At 47.5% G+C, this 13,928-nt stretch overlaps 1 protein-coding gene across 1 annotated transcript in view; it reads right to left on the bottom strand.

Moving 5' to 3' along the window:
* Positions 1-13,928, bottom strand: part of nlgn2a (neuroligin 2a) — a 159,582-nt gene that overhangs the window by 56,633 nt on the left and 89,021 nt on the right. The window lies entirely within an intron of this gene.

Below are 13,928 nucleotides of genomic sequence, written 5' to 3' on the forward strand. Positions count from 1 at the left end.
TTCTGGGTCGATTACCCCGCGGGGAATCGCTAGCAAACACCGCTTTTCTTTGATGCCATCATTTTCTTTTTCGCACTGGCACAAATTGTTCGTGGATACTGCCTCGAGGTCAAAAATAATGGAAAGAGAAGTGAAAAGTTCCATGTGATAATGTCATTTCTATCGTTGGGATACATGACACATAGTTTAGGTTGGGATTGGTTCTTGTGGAACACACAATGGCAAGTACTTCTACCCCAAAGAGTATTGGGAGTCTTAGATTGTTGTTTCTCTTCAAACATGAACAAGTGCTTTCCCTTTTCTTCACGTCATTGAGTCATTCTGCTTTTTAGATGCATCAAAAGTTATGCATTATTCTTGAATATGATTGAAAAGAGACAAATGACGATGATACATTCTAGCATCGTTCTTTAAAAAACACTTCAGAGTCAATGTCAGATGCTTCAACATATGCCTGCCACCACAGTGCTGTGTGCATGCAGCCTGGTCCCCGATGGGTCCTCGTTGACCTTTGAACCAGTCTACCATGGTGACTGAGAGCAACGATACTCCTGCCAGGAGCCTACGGTAGCATATGGCGCACAGTGACAGCGCCTGTTGGCTTCTGTGTGTGTGTGTGAGTAGGCCTGGGGATATGAAAGAGTAGTAGTGCAGAACAACCACATGAATAACCACGACAGCTGCTGTTAGAAGGGAAGAGAGATGGAGGGTGTCTACCTTCCTGTGAAACCTGCTTTGGTATTTATATACGAACACACACACACACACACACACACACACACACACACACACACACACACACACACACACACACACACACACACACACACACACACACACACACACACACACACACACACACACACACACACACACACACACACACAGAAGAGCTATGTGAAATACCTGCTGAAACATGCATCAAATTTTTCAGCGCTAAAACTACCGCGATGCACTAGGGTCACGCACACAGTCATACTTAATACATAGGCTCAGCTAAAGTCAGGCAGACACTCTCACACTTGGGGGGGGATTTACAGGCAGCTGCAATGGAGAGTCGCTATGGCAACTGCTTCCCTTCAACTTGTTTCCTCCTCTCCTCTCCTCTCCCCCATGTGAGCCACTCTCACATGGACAAAGTGTCATTGACTGTTGCCGTGGCAACATATTGCTCTCGTGAATCTCTAACCCCGTGATGCCCTTCGTCACATCTCTACCTGAATCTCATTTCATTTGTGGCACACACACACACACCTCTGCATTGTGAATCAGGAGCTGGAGACTGACAGCCACTGGCATCATGGGAGACAGACTGCAGATGCACTGATGTACCCACCCGCACCTACGTAAGACACAAACACGCACACCAGGCAGGCTGTCACAGTTGACCTGTAGACTCGGTGTCCATGGATCACTTACAGGGAGAATCGTTCTGGCACAGTGACAGATAGGGCCGAGGCCCTCGGGGGTGACAAGCCTTCTCTCTATGTATGATTAATTTAATGTGGTTTAGTGGTTGGTGTTCACTTTAGTTTCGTTTTGTTCTTTGTGCTTTTGTTGGGAGAGTTTGGGTTTTTTGGGTGTTTTTTTTTCCTCCTGCCGGTGTTTCGCCGGTCGGCGTCTCTAGACGCCATGGTGAATGGAGACGCGCTGTCCCACCTCACGAGGAAGCACGACATCAAGATCGCCGTCGGCTCCTCGTGCAGCGTGGAGGACGTGGGGCTGGCTGTGGGGGAGAGGGTCGGGCACAGCAGCATCAAGTCGGCCGCTCGGATGAACGGTGCCGTGGTCCTCTTCCTGGACCAGGTGGAAAAGGTGAACCGTGTCGTGGAGGCAGGCCTCACGGTGAACGGATTGTTTGTTCAGGTGTTGCCCCTGGCGCAGCCGGCAACTAAGGTTGTCCTTTCCAATGTCCCTCCCTTCATCACCGACGAGTTCCTCAGCAGAGAGCTGTCCAGACACGGGAAGATCGTATCCCCGATGAAAAAGATCTTGTCTGGGTGTAAGTCTCAGTTGCTGAAGCACGTGGTGTCCCACCGCAGACACCCGTTTATGATCCTTAACAACCGGAATGAGGAGCTCAACCTTCGCTTCCATGTTAGGGTAGATGATTATGAATACGTGATTTTTGCGACCTCGTCGGTGTTGGGGTTCTGGCGCCACCTCCTGGCTGGTTGAGTCCCTCACATGGGCCTCCCCTCCTCACAAATGACCTGGGGTCTGATCCTTGCCCCCTGGAGATGACCACACCTCCACCTTCGGTCCACCGCGGAGGTGGACCTTTCATTGGCTGACAAGCCGTCTCCCGCTGTGCGCAGAGACCCGCTTATAAGCGGCAACGCAGCCCAAAATCGCTCTCTTCGCTCTGGAAAGGACAAAGGAAAAAAGATGGCTCTGGCCGACCTGTTGGACGTTAAAGTTCAGGGTGCACTGGTCAGGTCCCGATTCCAGAGCATCACGGAGATGGATACTCCCTCTGGCTTCTTCTTCGGCCTGGAGAGGAAGAGTGGGCAGGGGAGGGTGATCCACTCACTGTTGGCAGACACGGGACAGCCGGTTGTGGAACCAAGCCAGATTCGGAGGCGAGCGGTGGGCTTTTACTCCTCCCTGTATACAAGTGAGTACAGGGAGGAGGAACCCCTCATAGAGGAGTTCTGTGGGGGGCTATCTCAGGTCTCTGAGGGGACAAACAGGGAGCTTGACAGGCCCATAAGCTTGCCGGAGCTCAGTGCCGCCTTGCAGGGGATGCAGGGGCGGCGTGCTCCCGGCATCGATGGCCTCTCCGTAGAGTTTTTTAAAACGTACTGGGATGTGTTTGCCAGCGACATACTGGACGTTTTTAATGAGAGTCTGGCCTCTGGTTCCATGCCGATGTCCTGCCGGAGAGCGGTAATAACACTGCTGCCGAAAAAGGGGAACCTGCAGGACATCGGAAACTGGCGTCCTGTGTCTCTACAAGCTCCTGTCCAAGCTCTTTGCCTCCAGGCTGAGGGAAGCTATAGAGCAGGTCATCTATGGGGATCAGACCTACTGTGTGCCCGGCAGGTCCATGGTAGACAATGTCTACCTCATTCGGGACGTTTTGGAGGTCTCCAGCTCTTTGGGTATCGACACTGGTCTGATTTCTCTAGATCAGGAAAAGGCTTTTGACCGCGTTGAACACAGCTTCCTCTGGACAGTTATGGGGAAGTTTGGGTTCAGCGCTGGCTTCATAGCTAAGATCAAGGTGTTGTACAATGAGGTTGAGAGTGTGCTGAAGATAAAAGGCAGTCTGTGTGCTCCTTTTAGAGTGGGTAGAGGGGTCCGGCAGGGTTGTGCCCTGTCCGGGATGCTCTATGCACTCTCCCTGGAGCCCCTCCTCATCAAGATACGCGCTAGCTTGCAGGGGCTGGTTTTACCTGGTTTTAGTAGGAACATGATTTTATCTGCGTATGCTGATGATGTTGTTGTTTTTATTAAGGACCAGAGGGATGCAGACCTTTTAACGAACATTGTGGGGGTTTTTAGCAGGACATCGGCAGCGAGGGTGAACTGGAGGAAAAGTGAGGCCCTTGCTGTCGGTGAATGGCGTGGCGGCCTCCCAGTTCTCCCCCAGAGCCTTGTGTGGAGGAAGGACGGGTTTAAATACCTGGGGATACATCTTGGGCAAGAGAACATCATCCAGAAGAACTGGGAGGGCGTCACAGAGAAGATTGAGGGGAAACTTTGCAGGTGGAAGTGGCTGCTCCCTCAGATGTCTTTTAAAGGTCGGGTACTGGTGTTAAACAATCTCATAGCATCCCAACTGTGGCACCGACTAACCTGCCTAGACCCTCCCTCAGGTTTTTTAGCCGACATACAGAGGAAAATGGTGGATTTTTTTTGGGAGGGTCTACACTGGGTGCCACAGGGGGTGCTGTTTTTAGCCAGAGAGGAGGGGGGACAGGGCCTCGTCCACCTAGCCAGCCAGACGGCCACTTTTAGACTCCAGTTTTTACAGAAGTACCTCACAAGTCCGGAAGGTTTAGTGTGGCGAGATGTGGCCAGCTGCATCCTCAGGCGTGCAAATAACCTGGGGCTGGATGCTGCTCTGTTTTTAATTGATTCTAGTATTTTAAAGTTAAGTGGGTTGCCTCCGTTTTATCAGGGTGTTTTTAAGTCTTGGGCCCTTTTTACTCGGAAGAGGTGCCCACAGTCTAACTCTCTGTACTGGTTGCTGAGAGAACCTTTGATTCACAGGGCCAAGCTGGACATCAGCAGCAGCGTCACCCCCGGCCTGACGGGGGCGCTGCTGAGGTCACGAGCCCTGTGCCTGCAGCAGCTGGTGGATGCAGTGGGGCCGACGCTGAGCGATGCCCCGGCCCTGGGCTCTCTACTGGGTCTGCGGTCTGTCCGGGTGGCGAGGAGGCTCCTGGAGCTGTGGAGGCAGAGGCTGAACTGGAAGGAGAGGAGCCTCCTCATGGACTACAGCCGAGGAGTTGAGCCGGACCCTGCAGACCCGTTCCCTGATATCTCCCTGAGCCCGGGGCTAGGGGAACTCACCGGCCCCCTGCTCGCTACGACGTGCCCAGAGACTCTGACATTACACAAGGCAGACAAGAGGACGCTGTATTTTAATTGTGTCAAGAGCACAAACAGGTCTGGACTGTGCAACCGGCACCCCACTGTGTGGTCAGGCAGACTGGGACAAGGCGGGCCTGGCCCACAGTGGAGGATTTTATACAAGCCTCCCCTGAAGAAACGGACTGCCGACCTCCAGTGGAGGATTTTACACGGTGCTGTCGCCTCCAACGCTTTTATTTCGGTTCTTAATCCCACTGTTTTGAGCTTCTTCTCTCTTTTAGCATTGGTTTTTAGTCTTTTTAACATGGTTTTTACTGAAAGGGTTTTTATCATGGGAGCTGCCTATAAGAAAGCAGAAAAGGAAAAGTGGCAGCTACTGAACTATCTTTTGGGGGAAGCCAAAATGGCCATTTATTTGAGCAGAAAGGCCAAAGTGGAGACCGGGGAGGGGCAGGAGGCCGGGGCAGTCTGGCTGTGTAATATCAGGGCCAGACTCTGGCTAGAGTTCAGGTTTTACACACACATTGGAGATTTAGACGCTTTTAAACGATGTTGGTGTTTTTGAAAATATTGTTTGTTCCATTGTAAAAGATAAGTTGGTGTTTGCGCAGGTGTTTACTTGATGGGTTATGTGTGGGTTGTTTAAATGGAGCAATCAGTGATTTTAATGCATTAGCTCTTTAATTGTAAAAATTGAAAAATGTGAATAAAGTGCTTTTGAAAAATCAAATCTCTCTCTCTCGCTCTCTCTCTCTCTCCCTCTCTCTCTGCCTCTGGCTTTGTCCTGTTGCTGCCACAATAAAAGTTTAGCATGCAATGCCCACAGATGGGCGGGTGGTTCGGTTCCCAGCCTCAGGATTCACACGTGATCCCCGTGTGGGATGAACTGCTTTTAAAGCTTACACCACACAGCTAGCCTCCTTAATTTATCTCATTAAAAAAATGCAAATGTTATGCAGCAAATAAAATAATAACAACATCATCAGCTCTCCTGGGAAAACATGTGGTATACGTATAACATTTCCTTGACTTGCTTTTCCCCGAGTTATTTTGTTCACCACCCGTCTGCAGACAAACAGAGCCGGCGCTGAATGACAACATGTCGTCTTGTATTCCGTGCATTGTGCTGCGTCCAGAATATACATGCGAAAAGCCTCGACAAATCCATGACATCCGATGCGAGATTATGGACAGATGGCAAATGCTTCCGCACAGACGCGGGCTGATGGAGGGAAGGCAGAGGCTTACTCATGGTGGCATGGCGGCGCAAGCACCGATTCGTGTTAGACTGCTGTTATCATGTCCAACTAAGAGGAACAGCAACAGGTCAACGTCACCAAGAGACATGGCCGGGAGGTTTCCTCACTCTTTGCTTGTTGGATTAAGTTGAGTTTGTCTGATCAGTGATGGAAAGTAACTACATTTACTGAAGTACGGAGCACATTTTTGAAGTTATTTTTTTGTTTTAAATAATGTTACTTTCTGCACATACATCTGGGTATCTGCAGTACCGACCAATCCCCAAACTGTGAAATCAGACAAGAAGTATCTTCGCAAAGGCTTAAAGAGACAGGCGCTACAACGGGGAGGATGAAGGCAGATATCTTCAGTCAGACAGTGTGAGAACAACAATGTGTTGAGCATGTAAACACGTGCTAGTAGAAAGCCCAAAAACAAGCATGAACCTGACAACCAGCCACTTGCCACCACTGCTGTTGCTTCACATTAAAAGCCTATTTTGACTTGCGTCAAAGGATCAGAATACTTCTCCCACCGCTGCAATAATAAACTCTGTTAGAAATAAAGACGCGAATTACTACCGACAAGAAAATACTGACAGGCTGAGCTCATTTCTCATAACAGCACCTCATGAACAACAAAGCACCCTAAAGACAAAGAAGAAACAATGATTAACTGAAAACCATATTGAAAGGTCGACAAAATAAAACAAACCAAACAATGCCACCGAAATAAATTGGCTCTGCTCGGCGATCGCAAACAACAACAACAACAACAACAACAACAACAACGACGACAAAAGCAAGATGGCAGAGAGCAACTGAGGGCCGGTACCCCGAGGAGCTTAGCATGGCTGCTGATCCTCTCAAGCAGAACGGAAACAATGAGACGATTAGGCCCGAATTTGTGTCGAGTTGCTTCCAGCTGTGCGCGCCGCCCACCGCCCGCCCCTCGGAGACGCCACCCTCTCGTCTCCCGATGAGACGCGGGGCTTTCGCTTCCACCGCGTTATCAAGCCACTGATTCGTCGCGGGGATGTAGCGCGAGCCGTGTGTCACTGTCTGCTGTTGGTTTTATGGGAAGAATGATGTGTGCCGTCAGTAAACACTGATAGAGCCGAGCCGAGAGGCAGAGGAAAGATTGATGCACTTGAGTGGCACACAGCTGAACTTCAGGGTGTAACAGGCAGGATAACAAAAAGCCTTAGATTATCAAGCTTAACAGCTAGAAGAAGTGACCTCAACCACATCTCGTCGAGCTGCGACGGCAGAGAGACGGCTCGCAATAGAGGACACGGCGTTTGAAAAGCATGTATTGCTTCTTAAGAGGAGCCGGCTGAGATATCATCTTCCCATACGTTAAACCGGGCATGGACAGATGGAGGCGGAGGGCCCTCTCCTTACAGAAGAGACGTAATAAAAAAAAAAAAGATATTGAATCACGTTGGGGTGAAACGGCAACTCAAGGTGCAGCATGCAGAAAATCACACCTTCTCAAAATTAGCATTTTCATTTCTCCCAGAAAAAGGCTCGACTTAGTGTACTTTTCCACCGTTTCTATTTCCGTCAGTGTGGATAGGCCAGGGAGTGTGTGTGTGTGTGTGTGTGTGTGCACAAGCACGTGTGGGTGTGAGGTAAATATTGACCTTTTACGCCGAGGTTCCAAGCTGTAATAATAGGGAAATTGCTCACAGCAAATGATGAACTGTCATCTGTGTGCAAATACACAGAAGCTCTTTGTACTGGTGGTCCGATTAACAGAAAGGTTACAGAGTGGTGAAAATATTGTAACAGTGTAATGGAAGGAATACATTTCTGTATGTTTTCGTATTTCTGAGATCTGTAATTTAAATCGTGATGGATTGGAATTATTACAAATCTATGAGCAAGTCGAGCAGCTGAAGAAATGCATATACATCCTCGATTTACAAGGTGAAATATGCGCTGGAATGAGGCTTTGCTCCAACTATGCCAATCATATCTGTTGCATATTCAGAAGAAAAGCCTCAAACGAGTTTCATTTGTACAAAGAAAAAAAGCTTTTAAATCATTTTTGATGCGCCAAAATTGAAGATCTTGTTTTGATCGCAGCAAACAGTGAAACACAATGAGATGATCTGTCAAATATTACTGATGGATCTGTAAGAATGGCTGATTCTAATGGAAAATAAATCCAGTAGTCACCAAAGATCTCATATTGCAAACAGGGACTTTGCCCAAACCTTGAGTGAGCAACATGAAAGGAACTGCATTCAGGAAAAGCTAAAATAATACAGTGTACTGTCAACTAACTGTATGGCTGTCGGTCTCAAACGTGTGTGTGTGTGTGTGTGTGTGTGTGTGTGTGTGTGTGTGTGTGTGTGTGTAATAGTAGGTCAGTGGCAGGCTGATGTGATAGAGGACTGGAGGTGGAGACAGACACAGGGTGATGAATGGGATGTGATGAGATGCACAGCAGCAGAGCTGGCCTATAGGCCACCGAGCAGGGCGAAGGCTTAATCGTTAGAGCACAATGGATCAAAGCAAAGGCCACACTGATTGCATCTGGGACATGTGTGTGTGTGTGTGTGTGTGTGTGTGTGTGTGTGTGTGCACTGGAATTAGAATACTTGTGAGAATCAGCTGGGTTTCTGGATACGAGGAATGAGCTTCTTCAAGGAAAGTAAAGAAAGACATTTCACTCTTTTTTTCAGTTTCTTTTGCATTTCTCTATTCATTTTGACACAGACTGTAAGTGTATTTAAATACAAACAATCCAACGTACAACATTTCTATGCATTCTAATGCGTCTCTCAAGTGTCAGTACCAGTGTACTGTGAGCCTCTTAACACATTAAAGTATGCATTATTATACGAAGATGATTATCAACTATATTCACTTGTAACTTTATTACATTTTAAAGTGTTTTTGCATCAAACAGGTCTGTTGTCACGCTTTCAAAACTCCATAAAACATCTGTTTTGGGGGATTTTTTGACACAGTTAGATGTGGCTGCATTTGTCCACTCTTTTCTATTTTGCGCATGAACATATGGTATGTGCTCGCCTGTCGAGGGTTTATGGGATAATCACATTTGGCGGAATAAATACACTGACAGAAAAGCTGTGCCTCGTGTGTGTGCTTGTAAATATCCGTGTGTGTGTGTGTGTGTGTGTGTGTATTTGTGTGTGCAGCCGATTGGATAGTGGTAGATTTACCAACAGATTTTGTTTGGTTGTTCGGTTTTACATCAACTAAAATTTGTTTTTGGAATGAAGTAAGTTCCCCCCCTGCACATTTAAGAAAGACCACCGCAGGAAAACGTTATCTTTGTTTATTTGATCAAACGAACAAATCTAGCTACATGGCTAACGCTGGCCATGCTAACGCTGGCCATGCTAACGCTGGCCATGCTAACGCTGGCTTCCTTGTTGCACCCGGTTCGTTTTTCTGCTGCTAGCATTAGCAACATGCTACCACTGGCAGCCTGGCTACTGTCCAGAAAAACAACCCAATCTAAATGCCGAAGGCAACATTTATTTCACAATAAATTGAAAGAAAAAGAGTCGTCTTTAGCCGCTTTTAAAGCCTGGATACTTAATTTGCTGTGCATGCATTGTAAGAGAAAATGTTTTTGCAAACGTCCCACAAACAAAATGACTCCAAGTCTAACTTCATGATGAAGGTCCGTAAATTAGACGAAATACATGAAAATCAAAGAGAGCCTAAAAGCTCCACCAGTTCCCCACTGGTTGGTGCACATACTGTGGAAACACACACACACACACACACACAGCAAACCAAGTGCTGCTGCCTCCGTTCTCGCTGTGGGGACCAGTTAGGGTGATCCTCGCTGCTGTGCTGTTTGTACTCCGTCTACACCGACTTCACCTGCGACAGCGAGCAAACACCCACCTGACAGCTCAATATGCTTCCAAAGATCAGACCAGCAAGCCCTCCAGCTCAACAGCTCAACAGATTCTGCTCTAAAGCCATCAGATGTGCCTGCATCATCTATCTTGTACTGCATACAAATGATCCGTGCTATTATATGCGTAAATATTGCTCACGCTGATTTACAGTTTCATCACATTTCCAATGGTAGCGGGCTAGTTGTTATTGTGGTTGCAGAGCACCTGCTCCTCTTGTATATCGAGCTCAACACCTCCTGCGCCGACTTTCCTCTCCTCAAATTAGACGGCAATGCTTGTTCTTTCCTTCAGCAGATTAAGTGTGGGCGAGGTAAAAAAAAGAGCGAGGGAGAGAAAAAAAGACCAGTTGAGCCACCGGGGGTAAGAATAGCCGCCCTGACCAGTCTCACAACAACACGCTCTCATTCGACTCGACAACATCTCCAAAAACACAAGTGCTCCTCACTAATTTCTCTCGCTGTCCATCTATCGCTCCTTCGCTCTCCACCACCTCTTCACCCTCTCGCTGCCGCCCGCCAGCAAGTGCTCTCGCCTCTTTCTGTCTCGCTTCCTTTTGCTCTCAATCTATCTTGTGTTCTTCGCCGCTCGCTCTTCGCTCTCGTCCTCCGGCAGCCACCAGCCTGGCCTCTCTCATCCTCTCCACTCGTTGGTTTTTCTGATCTCCAGTTTCTCTGCCTTAACCCCTTCCTTCTCATCTCTCGCTCTCTCTCAGTCGACCACTGGCTCTCTTCTTGCTGGTAGTCTGTGAGCTCTCTCATACATCCTTTCAGTGGCACTGAGTGGTCTTGCTTTTTTCCCCCATTTCTTTGTTCCCCTCGCTCTCCATTTGTCTTCCTCTATATTTCTTCTCATCTCTCTGTCATAGGGTTTTGTAGCACTCTTACTGTTGAATTGTATCCCTCACCCCACCTCCTCTCTCCCATCTGTGTTATAAATAGAGGTTGGATTAGGCTGACTTTTTGTTTTGCTCACTATTAGGGAGCGGATCAATTCCACAAATTGAGTGGATGGGGACGTGAATGCGCGCACACACACACACACACACACACACACACACACACACACACACGCTGTCCTCCAAAATGCCACAGTGACAAAGACGATACAATCACAGGCATTGTCCTTGTTCTCCCACTGCCGCCTCCCTCTTCTCCCCCATAACAGTCTTCTTCTCTTCCATTTCCCACATCCCTTTCTTTGAGCCTGAAGCCTTTTAGACTTCCGTTGAACCGTCTCCTCTGCCTTCCTTTCCTCCCTTCCGTTCCGCATGTATTTATCTCCACATTCTTTATGTTTGACAAAATACCCTGGTTTGCATGTGATTTACACTGTTGGTTGGACTGCGTGAGGCTTGACACTTATACGCACAGTAGCTCAGAAGATTATGAATACAAGACATGATAGTATCACAATAGTAATAGTGATTAATAAAAAATACTATCCTAACTCCTTATTCCTCTAAGGCCATCCTCACTCCTTGTATTTATTGAAGGGATATCATATGGGCTTACTGGCAGGTCCAGATAGGCAGGTTCAGGAAAGCAGGCAGACCGGCCTGTGCAGGTCCAGGTTTAGGGGTAACAGAAGCTCCAAAACAACAACACCAACAAAAAAAAGACACAACAAGAAAACCATGAAACACTATGACGGGTCTGGCAGGTGATGAATGGACCTGGGCCGCCTGGTGAACTGAGAGGCTGATGAGGGAATGAGCTGCAGGTGAGCAGGTGGAGGGAACCGCAGAGCAGATGAGGGAAGTGGGAACAGGTGTGCAGATGGGCGGGGCACTCCGGTGAGGGGGGAAGGAAGGAAAGTCAGAGGGCGTCCGGTGGATGGATGGAAAATGGCGACGAAGGGGAAAAGGAGATGTGGCTGGAGAGGAGGGACAGGGAGGCAGACGGGGCTGTGAGGGCCTGGAGATAACATGTGTGTGTCATTTCTATTCATATATCTTTGGTGCAAGAGGTGGAAACAATCATGAATTGGCTCCCGGTTTAACACTTTAGTGCTGAATTACTTGCATCACCAATAGAATATAACAATATGGATTTTCATGCACTGCATATGCAGCAGGATATTACTCTGAGGAAGTGCAAGGAATGAAGGACAATGAAAGGCTCTCAAGCAATCATTTGTGCTCTGTATAGACACGTCCATGCATTTATTCCCTTTGCATCTCCACATCTGTGTATGTCTACAGCAGAATCAACCCCCCGGTCCAGCGCTCCTCGTCTGTCCTCTCGTAACCTCTTATTATCCCCAATCCACCTCCCTCCTCCCCTCTCTCGGCCTCTCTGCCCTCGCTACTTCCCTCCCTCCGACACCATAACGATCTGGCCATTACCGAGGCTGCCGTTCCAGCCCTGGTTTCACAGGGTGTCCAAGGTCTAATTGGGACTGAATGAGTGTGTGTGTGAGTGTGTGTGTTGTGAGGCCTCATTGACACAGGCTGAGATGGAGTCTCTGGCTTGTCCATCCCCCCTATAGAGATGTTCTCTGAGTGAGTCTTGACATCCAAACACAAACACACACACACACTCAAGCATATTACCCCCACATGTCCCCTTTGTTTTATTTTTGTTCGGTATTACTTTTGATGACCAGTGTAGTTTTTATGCAGATTTTCTCATGGTTTTTGGGCAGTTTCATGGTTTGTTTTTATATGCTTTGATATCTGTTTGGCATCCTTTCAGATTTTCTATATTTTCAAGCAGGTTTTGTTGATTTTGAGCTTGTCATGGTTGAACTTTGGAAAGAAATACAAGTTTCTAAAACATTCAATTTCTACGCAAAACATTAGCAGCGTGCATTAGCACTTCTATGCTCACATTCTGCCTTTGCTTTTGAGTGATTTTACAGGAACAGTGTCTCAAACCACTCTTTAGGCTTCAGCTTCTAGCTTTATCTTTTTAACCTGTTGTCGCTGCTCAATCCGTTTGACATCCTGGATATATCCTTCAAACACATTGTCTTGACCCTTCTGTCTGCTTCCCTCTGAAATAGCTTTTTTTCTTTATTCCAAACGTTAGACTGTGACAGCTTGAGGGAGGAGCAGCGTGGGGCGGGGCTTAGCAAAGGGTCAATTGACGCGCTTCCTGCCGCGCTGACGCAGTGCCGCCGTGGCTGTAGAGGGAGGGGTTGCTCTTGATAACTGCACAATGCTTCAATCCTGTGTTTAATGTGGGTTGCATTGGCAGAGTGGCCATGATATGGATTATCAGCAGCCACTTATCTCGTCTTGTCTGCGCTGACAGTTGATCTGATGGCGGAGCAGCGAGTTCTGCTTCGGCTACAGCGCTGTCAGACCTCCAGCTCTGATTGGTGTTGTGGCAACTCACATTCACCACAGCGCACACTTTCCCTGTGTCTGTGCAACTGCACCGAGAATGGCCGCTGGCAGACAGCGACATCTCGGCGTTTCAAATCATCTGGGAATATGACCGATGGAAGTTTTCCACCTGAAGTCCCACTTGATCACATCTGTCCTGTGATGATCCGGAGTCCAAAATGAGCTGTTTGGCTCCCATTCCACAAACTCATGAATAAATGTACCTGCCAAGAACATTCGGCTCAACTATTTATATGCATCACAACATCACATCACTACCTGTTCACTGTTTGTTTGAGCTTGGCATTGTTTACTCATCCCTTAATGCTGATTCAGTGATGTTAACATTCATGCAGCGAAGACACATCATTTTAGACACCACTAGCAGGTCCAGCATATTAGTGTATTTGCTGACGCCACAGACAATTGATCGGCATTGTTTACTTTAATGATACCAACCACCAGAGGCTGGGCGAGTTTGATCATGGGTAAAGAAAAACATTTGCATAATCAAGGAATTCAGACATCATCAAATACCAACATGTCTCCTCGAAGTGTAAATAATTACTTCAGCTGAATACGTTTGAAATTAAATGATGTTCTTGATCGGTGTTTTTTCTTAAGGTGCCACTTTCTTGTCCCACACAGACGTCGTAGGAGGGAGGATGGGATGGAGGGTGTGTAAGTGAAGGACGTTGACACGATTGACAAGATGGTGTTTTTCATCAAATACTGTAAAAGTGTCAGTGTTGACTTTTTCCTTCCCTAACCTTAACTAAATGCTGCTAGCGCTTAAACATAGACGTAGAGTTCACCATAAAACAGTCCACAGTAGATTACTGACAATAAGACAAATATTTTTGGTCTTGTGTTCTGACATTTTATGTTTAAGTATTAAATATGTGCTAA

This window comes from Melanostigma gelatinosum, assembly GCF_949748355.1.
Source record: "Melanostigma gelatinosum genome assembly, chromosome: 23".
NCBI classification, from domain to species: domain Eukaryota; kingdom Metazoa; phylum Chordata; class Actinopteri; order Perciformes; family Zoarcidae; genus Melanostigma; species Melanostigma gelatinosum.